Here is a 10,000-nt window from a genome sequence, read left to right on the forward strand (position 1 = left end):
GTTTATTATTTTATTACTGATGTGTTGCTTCTTCAAGTTGGTGTTGTCGTGCAGGTCTAGTTGGCATTGCACACCCATCATGTGTGGCATCTACTGAACTACAGCTAGTCATGGTGATAAAGGTTGATCAACAGTAGACACTGCATTTGATTTTGTGTTTTGGCAGTATTTACCTTACTTTTAGCCTTTTGAATTATTGAACACTTTTTTCACATTCTAGAATTTCGTTCAGGCCAAGTTGGTAGGAGCATTTGCGTTTTGATACTTTTGATAGGCTCAGATCCTTCAGAAGTCAACTTCAAAAATGCTAAAAAAATCAACGAAATAGCTGGAAGCTTACAGTCTGACAGTGAGAGGAGGGGCTCGTCTGCAGTTGAATCTCAAGGTATGGCTCAAAAAGTACATTTGTCAGTGCCTTGCATTGCGAGGGTGGAGGTAAGACAATGTTCTGGCGACCACCCGCTGACCAGAAAGCCAGAGGACTATGGGTATGAGATTGTAATGTACTTGGCGCAACACTTTTTACAAATGTAGACTGCCGTAATTGTCTTTAGATATTTTAATTCAGAACTGCTATATATATTCTAGCAAATGTTGTGTTGTCCGTTAATTCAATGCGACAATGGCGAGCTTTTGCGTGGGCTTAGGCCACGCCCACACAAATTCATGCGTGTTATGATTTTTTTGGCTTCGCATCTCCAGTAAACCGACCAATACTAACTGAGGTTTTAGATGACAGGACCTTAAGCTGTTAACTAACGAGAGAGTTTTATTTGTTTATACCCCGTAGGGACAGAGACTTCATCGGCGAACACAATTCCATCTTACAGGATTGCGAGTGTGAAGAAGCTGCTGATGGAGTCGTTTGCAATAAAGACACTGGTGAAAATCAGAAGACTCTAAGGAAGTGGTCATGCGGTCTCCTCCACTTTGTACATGGGGAGGCCATATTGAAAGATGGCGCCCTCTATACGTGTAAGAAATTATTGTTCATGAATACAATGTATATCGTGAAGGTGATAAGCCTTATAAATGAATTTACAGTCAGTCTGTTAGTTGTGATAAGTGTTACTCTCAGTGCCAACTCGTATTATGCTCCCCTACATTAATATATAGACTTTTTTTTTCACAAACTGCTCAATATGGTACAGTTTCCTTTTTCAAAATAATAGTCTGAACTGTCCATTAAATTTATGTCATTTCCATGCTTTGACATTAACCGCAGGTCTGAAGGTCCTGGCCAGGTCTTCTTGATCACGATTCAGTACCTCCTCAAACGACTGGAGGGCATTGACGAAAGCAAGTGGGAAGACGTGATCATGGATAAGCTCCGCATAGCTAGGAAACCACTGCCCTTTCCTGAACCATACAATTTGATGTGGTTTAAAGAGCGAAAAATTGTGGATTGCTGGCATATGAAAAACCACAAAAACCCAGAATGCAAAGTCAAATACACCGGCAACGACCTTAAGGAAAAATTTCCACGCCTGAACACACCCATGGCAGAGCAGACCTTTATCTGCTCCGGAAGATTTAAAAAGATCATGTGCGCCATGCCGAAACGACGCTTTCTGTTTTTCTACCATAGAATGGTAAAACACAGGAACAAGTACATTTCTGATTGTTACAAAGACAACAGAGTTTCTGATTTTCCAGCCATACAAGAAATTCTCAATAGCATTGAGTGACAACCTTAAAACATGTCAAACCTCTGCAAGTGGTTTGCCATGGGCGAAAATTCACTGTAATGATTTAATTTGTGATGATCTGGTTGATTTTCTTCTTTTCTTCAACAAAGAACAAGTCTTGATTTGTAGTGGATAATTCTTTTACCATTTCTGTGTTCCGTACGAAGCCAGCTATACTAATACTTAACATTATCATTCGATGGGTTTTTCCTTCCTTTTCATTGGCTGAGAGCTCACCACGTGACCTGCAAATAAGTGTTTTGCTGCAAATATTCTGCTCATGCATAATTGAAACTACGATCTCATGTGAAAATGGTGGATTGGTTCCTTCGGCTTCGGCAAATAATTGATCTGCTCGCCACTGACAAATCACGATATTTTGCTCAACCTCGGATAATGCAATTCTCGTGCTCTGATTGGTTCACTCATCTCGGTTATCAGGTCATATGGTAGATGATTGCACTTAGCGTTGCTAAACCAAAAACGTTTACGGTATAAAGCAAAAGAAAAACGTTTTTGTGGAAAGTTTAGATCACTTTCGAAGCTTAGAGATACGCCAAAAAGGTAAGAAATGTTTTTGTGATGAGCCTGCGTCTGTCTGACCACGAGGTATTACACAACATCGCATCCTCATCAACTTTTTTCGATTTCGCTAGGAATTTCTCGCTTTTTTCGCTCGTATTTCATACTTCTAAACTGTTGAAGTTTAAGGAATTTAATAAAACAATTATTCCATTTGCGCTTGTTGGATATGAGAGTGGTTATAGTCAACTCGGCGCTATGCGCCTCGTTGGCTATTTGCTGTCTCATATCCAACGCGCGCTCATGGAATAATTGTTAATTAATTATTATTCCACTATCACGTCTTTTCACCAAGATTAAGCAATTTTTCTGTGATTGATTAAGGCACACTCATTTCCATTTTTAAAGTTTCTGCGCCATATTAAAAGGCTGGGATTTCTACCCAATAAAACACAAGGATTAAAATGCACTAAAACGCACTACGTGGACTAAGGGCAGAGAACAGATAGATAGTGAGAGAGGTGCAGCACTGCGGTTTATCACTATATCATGACTAATTATCACTTATGATATATCAAGAAATATCTTGTATGTTTCTTGTAAGCAATGTTGATAATATCATGATTAATCAATGGTTTTATAAGGGACTGATTTTTTGATATTCCGCATTAGGTTTTTATCATATAAGCATAATTTATCATGATATTATCAGAATCTTTAATTAAGTAAGAATTTCTTCTTCCTCCTGTGATATAGTGATAAATCATGATATTATCAGAATATTTAATTAAGTAAGAATTTCTTCTTCCCCCTGTGATATAGTGATAAATCATGATATTATCAGAATATTTAATTAAGTAAGAATTTCTTCTTCCCCCTGTGATATAGTGATAAATCATGATATTATCAGAATATTTAATTAAGTAAGAATTTCTTCTTCCCCCTGTGATATAGTGATAAATCATGATATTATCAGAATATTTAATTAAGTAAGAATTTCTTCTTCCCCCTGTGATATAGTGATAAATCATGATATTATCAGAATATTTAATTAAGTAAGAATTTCTTCTTCCCCCTGTGATATAGTGATAAATCATGATATTATCAGAATATTTAATTAAGTAAGAATTTCTTCTTCCCCCTGTGATATAGTGATAAATCATGATATTATCACAACATTTTTATTAAGTAAGGTTTTCTTCTACCCGGTAATAGAGTGATCAATTGTGGTGTTCTCCAGCTTTATTACTTCTAATTATTATTACATTCCTGTGATGATGGTATTCATACAATTTAAACAGAGCTTTTAAATACTTTCCAAAACGATTTCCAACCCCCTTCCCAAAAAAGTCTTTATCATTAGTATTATTCCTTATCGTTACATAATGTTTATTGACAAACTTTGTCATAGTCACCTTCGTTAATATCAAGTCTTGCAAGCTTTGCCTTAGCTTCTTCCGACATTTCACAGCATTTCCTTTTACGGAAACACAAGCTTTCACGTCCCTTGCCACTTTTCGGTTGGATATCCCCAAATCCAAGTGTCTGTAGTGAGTTAAGAATTGATTCCGCTGCTACAGTTGGGTACTTGTTGGTTTTATTGTCAGCAGTCGTTACTGATGGCATTAGATGCCTACCTGATATGTCACTTGCCTTTATTACTCTATCTTTAAATAGCAAAATTTTCTTAACATACTTGTCATATCGTTCAATCAAAATGTCTGCATGGAACATCTCTTCATAATTCACGCCCTGCGAAGCATTTTCTTGATAAGACACTTGATTGCTTGCTCGGATGCTATACTCATCTTCCAACTTCTCTTCAGGAGGCATTAGCGCAAACTTGGTCTCTATGACATGGTTGAGAATCGTGATTGCTGCACGTACTGTATTTTCTGAAATCATCTTCGGGATTTGTTTCGTACGGAGATCTTGGTTCTCTCCAGTTTCTTGAAATGCCTCTTCCACTGCAAAGTCCAGCACATGTAATATCATGCTTACTCGAGCCATTTGCCCTATGGCTTTCGCAATGATCCCGCGTCTGTTCTCATCATCCGGGATAGCCAGTTTTCGCCTCTTCAGATCGTCGTGATACTCTTCAAATTTTGCTTGGGCTTCTTGGCAGAAGGTATACGTGGTTTGGTTGCTATGCAAGTCCTTTATTATTTCGTATACACTTTTCAAGTTGGGGATATTTGGGTCTTTTGGTTTAAGTTCTTGATAGTCCACGTCTCTCTCTTTCGGGCATATAAATAGCTGGCGATCGTTAAACCCGTCAAAATCATCAAGAGCCATCATTTTCACTACATACGCTGGCTGAATGAAACCGGTAATGTTGAGGCATGTTTTTTCCATTGTACATGAACCGTTTTTAAAGTCCCTGGTCCACTGTCCCCCACCGTTTAAAGCCAAAAGAGTTTTTCTGTCCATCGTGGAATTCGATTTGTACTGATCCAGCATGTTATAGAACTGTGTTAGCTCATCATAAGCTCCCAATATCTGATTTTTGTTATGAAACATCACTTGGTGGAGCTTTTCAAAGGAGAAATGGTCTACCATCAGCCTCGGTAATTCATGGTCCTGCGCGTTATCTTTGGAAGCTCTAAATTCCTGTTGGAGTTCTCGCTGGATATCCATTACAGGTTTTGCTATCACGTTGAGACCAGCTGTTTTTTTCTGACCTTTCCTCGAGCAAACATTGAACCACACGATAGATGGCTCCTCCCAACACTCATTGATTTTCAAGGTACCATTTGTGCCAATAAACGACGCGGTGATAGTGAGTAACGGGAAAAAGATGTACTCGTCAGGACAACCTAAACTATTTGAATAGGCTCGCACCAACCGAAGTGTATTGTTAGCAACATCTCGCCATGGAAATGAAATTGATTGAGCTGCAGTTATACGTTTGAAAATTAACTGTTTAGTCAAGTTTTCGGGAAGTTTCGTCAAAAGAGACATGCTGTCTTACCGGCTGAGAAACTTCTTTCAAGTAAAGCCTGTCAAATGAACGCACTTTCTGTTTTAAAGTTGTTCTTGTTCCCAGGTCACAATAACTAGCATTACGGAATTTTCTTTCACCAATTAATTATTATATTTGTTTAGCGCCAAATGCAAAACACTGTCCCTTTACAACAAAAAGAAGCTAACCATCACACAATAACTAGCGTTACTTAATTTATTTTCCACCAGTTAAGTGTTATATTTGTTTAATGCCAAATGCAATACAGCGCTGTCCCTTTACAACATCTGAAAGCTACCGCAAGCAAACAGCAGTGAAAAACAACCTCACACAATAACTAGAGTGACGTAATTTATTTTCTACCAGTTAAGTGTTATATTTGTTTAATGCCCAATGCAATACAGCGCTGTTCCTTTACAACATCTGAAACCTACCGCAAGCAAACAGCAGTGAAAAACAACCGTACACAATAACTAGAGTTACCTCATTTCTTTTCCACCAGTTAACTGTTATATTTGTTTAATGCCAAATACAGTACAAGACACACAACACTGTCCCTTTACAACAGATAAAAGCTAACCGCAAGCAAACAGCAGTGAAAACTACCCCACACAATAGCTATGCGGCGTCACATAATTTATTTTCCATCAGTTAAGTGTTAATTTTTTTTAATGCCAAATACAATACAACACTGTCCCTTGACAACATCTGAAAGCTAACCGGTAAGCAAACAGCAGTGAAAGTTCCTGCCACCTACTTTCTCCATCCACATTTTCCATTAGCCATACTAAATTCTAGTTGAAATTTCTGGCGTAATAGCCCTTTTCATGGTTAACTTTGCTCATTTGCATTACAATCAAATCTACAATGTATGTGAAGCAATTACGGACAATTTTGTAGTTTGACCCCTAAAATGTCTCACATCCACTTTGGATTACATTGTAATGCAAATGAAAAAAAATTAACCGTGAAAAGGGCCATTAAGTAGAACATGCCCCGGTTGCAGTTTGTGCGTCATTGACAGGACGATATGGCTTCTGTCTACGTTTACCATGAAGAGCTTAATGCATTGCTTTTTGCAGTAAAACATTTTCCCGAAGCCACACCGAACCGATGGGAATTAATTAGTGAGCTAATTTGAAGTCAAAATGTGGAAAGTACTTCCCCAAAAGTATGTCTCTATCAGAGCCTGAGAGGAGCACATAATATAACGGTGTATGACTTGAAAAATCGCGAAAATTGCAAGTTGGTATACAGGCTAATCAGTAATAAGTATCCTTCTTTACTGCACGTAAATATAACCGAGGCGCTATTTAAAAGGAGCGGCAAGACTGCGTTCAAGCCAATTGTATTGATTCCTTGCAGAACAGAATGCTGTGGTTCAAAAATCAAAGTGGATAACAGGCCTTCATTTCCTTTGGTCTATAGTACAAAAGGCACTTACGTTGCAGCATTATTCCATGGTCAATGTGCTAAATGTAAAACAACGTGGTATCCAAGCTACAAAAGCTACAAGTGATAATCGCCGCATTTTCACAGATCTTACTGGCACTGATGATGAAGGCTACCTACAAATTACATGCCAAACAGTATTCGAAAAGAAACATTTGAATGATGTATCTACTAACTTATGGGTATCAGGTACAACTTTCAACTCCAGAGCGAAAGTTTACAATGTGAATTTCCGTGAAACGGATGAGAAAAAACTGTGTGAAATGATGGAATTCACACGCACAAGCGAAGGCGAGTGGAACCTGAATGAGCAACGAATTGCTGATGCATGGTTCATTTGGATTATAATAAAGTACTACAGCCAAATTCAGAAACTGGAAGTAATCAGCTTTAAAATTTCCTTTGTCAGTAAGAGATTAGATATTGAACACATTTGCGAGCTTATGTGGAAAGAAATTTGTTCCCGCCCAAATAAATGGGTACAACACAGCTGCAAGACCCCAGGTTGCTCTGAAGGCTATATCACTGTTGATGGCAATGAGTATTTAAAAAGATCTAAATGTGCTTTGCCGGCCACTAAAGTAAAAATACGTAAAGATTTACCCCCTATTTTTCAGTGTTGTACGAATTCTCCCCAGCCGGGTGGGAAAAGTCAAGAGCCTTCCAAGTTTTGCGAAATGCATATGAAGGAGTCACAAGAAGCCGAAGAGTTGTCAGTACCACCCGAATTTAATGTTGATAAATGTGAAGTAGGCCTGCTTCCTGAACAAGTCTGTCTAGAAGATGCCCCATCCTTAGGATGTAAAACACGAAATAAGAAGAGTCAGTTTTTTGAAACCACTGCAGGTATGCTGGCGCTGATTCGCCCTTGTGGAATTGTGGTGAACATGACAGAAATGTTCACCAGCGAATCCCTGACACAAGTATTTCTTTTCATTTTGCGCACATTTTCCCGAGATATAGCTGATATTGGAAGATTGAAATACTTAGGTTACGACAGAGCATGTGCGCTAGTGCCGTACCTAAGAAATCAGGCAAAAAACGGCAGTGCAGGCGCCAAACTACTACTTCAACACGTTAAATTCTTAGTAGACATTTTCCATGTTTCCAAACACACTGAAGCTGTTTGTATGCCTCCAGACAATCCTAAATGTCAATTCCATCCGCATCTCTCCCAGTTTTCTAAAATCAAAGGCGTCAACACTGAATCCTGTGAGCAAGGATTTCGTAGACCAAACCAGTACTTTGAGATAACAAGAAAAATGACTCAATACAAACGCAATATTTTGTTTTGGTTCGTGAATGACTCTTTCAACAGCGATCTTGAAAAAGAGCTTAAAACTCGAAAATTGATGTAACTAAATCTAGTTTTACAGTATCGCCTCTTATAGATATTGAAAAGAGGAAATGACCACGAAATTGTATACGTATGTAGAGACCCTGAATCCTGTGAGCAAGGATTTCGTAGACTAAACCAGTACTTTGAGATAACAAGAAAAATGACTCAATACAAACACGATATTTTGTTTTGGTTTGTGAATGAATCTTTCAACAGCAATCTTGAAAAAAAGCTTAAAACTCGAAAATTGATGTAACTAAATCTAGTTTTACAATATCGCCTCTTACTGATAGATATTGAAAGGAGGAAATGATCACGAAGTTGAATACGTATGTAGAGAATTTTGATATTATCATGATATATCAAACAATCACTGTCAGTGTCTGTTCTTCTTTGTTACATGATAAAATCACTTGCGTAAGACATGATTTGAGAATGAGAGTGATACATGATATTATAGCGTGCTATTCAGAAATACATTTTTCCATGCTATTCTCAAGATTTGAGAGTGATACTTTGATATCTCAATTTACCACTTTTTCAAATTAAAGATTTGATGGCGACAATTACAGAATTTGCAAGCGAAAATTATTGAGCAACTATCATGATAATCTCAAATGATAATGATAGTTTAGTATTTGACATGCACATTATGATGAAAATGATTCCTCGATATTATCATTCTATTATCACCCAAATATCAATAAAATATCCAAATATCAAGTCTCAAACAAATAACATCCTATCAAGATATTTTGATAAACCGCAATACTGCACCTTAGTGTAGATAGTTAACTTTACAGAAAACTTAGACACAAATATATTTCACTGTTTAATTTACAATTAACTAGGGAATTTCGACTGTAATTAGTTTGCCAAAAGTAAAAAAAGGTACCTGCCTCCATGCACAATTCCTAAGAAATATATCATCCTGTTACCTTATTTACAACTGAGGTATACAGAGCAACCAAATCTCTGAACGCCTGCAATCCTGTGTATACAATTTCTATTCTTCTTTCAACCTGATGATAATTTTTCAAAACACGAAAGCTGACTGCATGTTTTTCTGACGTCGTCACGATCGATGTTTGGACTGCTGAATTATTCCTTGTAGAGTCTGAACCTTAACAAGGCAATGTTGTTTCATTTCAACTATGAGCCGTCCCTTGCACATTGCTTAGTTTACTGGAATTTTTAAAAATTGAAGAATATTAGTCAATTATGTATTTGCTGTTGCTTACATTCTAGGATTGCCGACCATATTACACGTCCAACATTGCATTTTTGAGGCGTGTCACGGTCAGGTCTCAATTTATCCATATCTTTGTTTGGATCACTAAGAACTAATCGACGACAACTTAGTAAATCGGCTCAAAATTTAGAAATTATCGGATTGCTGGACACTTAAGAAATTAGTGTTTTGAAAATGCTGTCCCACAGTCACCGCAAACACGCAATTAGTTTCCAGGTATGATGATGCATAGAATGCAGAGCGGTAAGAGAAATCGACACAACATTGAGGACCAAAAAACGACAACTGCTTTGCGATGCAAACAAAGACAGCATTTTTTTTTTGTAATTTTTATTTTTATTTATTTATTTATTTATTTTATTTTTGTTAAATTTGCAACACAACAATACAACAATGTACATAAAGAATAAAATCAACTAACAACGAACACCATACTATACAAGTCGCACATACTAAAGTATATATATACATAACAACAATTAAGATGGGGGGGGGGGTTAGTATCAAACAGAAGAGCAGTTTTCAAGTTTCCATTGCCATTCAATTTTCCTCTGTAGTTCTACAAAGTTGGGCGTCTTAGAAAGTGATTTAAAAGTGTATAAATAATATTTGGTGTAAAGAAGGAGAATATCTAGTCTGCGTTCTTGGGCGTTCGTCAGTTTGCATTTTTCCTCCTTTATATGGAATAGAATCTGTTCATTCGGGGGAGTAAGTTTTAAGTTGCTCAGATTATTGAACCATTTCACAATATCGTTGTAAAATGAGGACGTAGTAGAACAGTCCAA

The sequence above is a fragment of the Montipora capricornis genome, chromosome 8 (genome assembly GCF_036669925.1).
Source record: "Montipora capricornis isolate CH-2021 chromosome 8, ASM3666992v2, whole genome shotgun sequence".
Lineage (NCBI taxonomy): Eukaryota > Metazoa > Cnidaria > Anthozoa > Scleractinia > Acroporidae > Montipora > Montipora capricornis.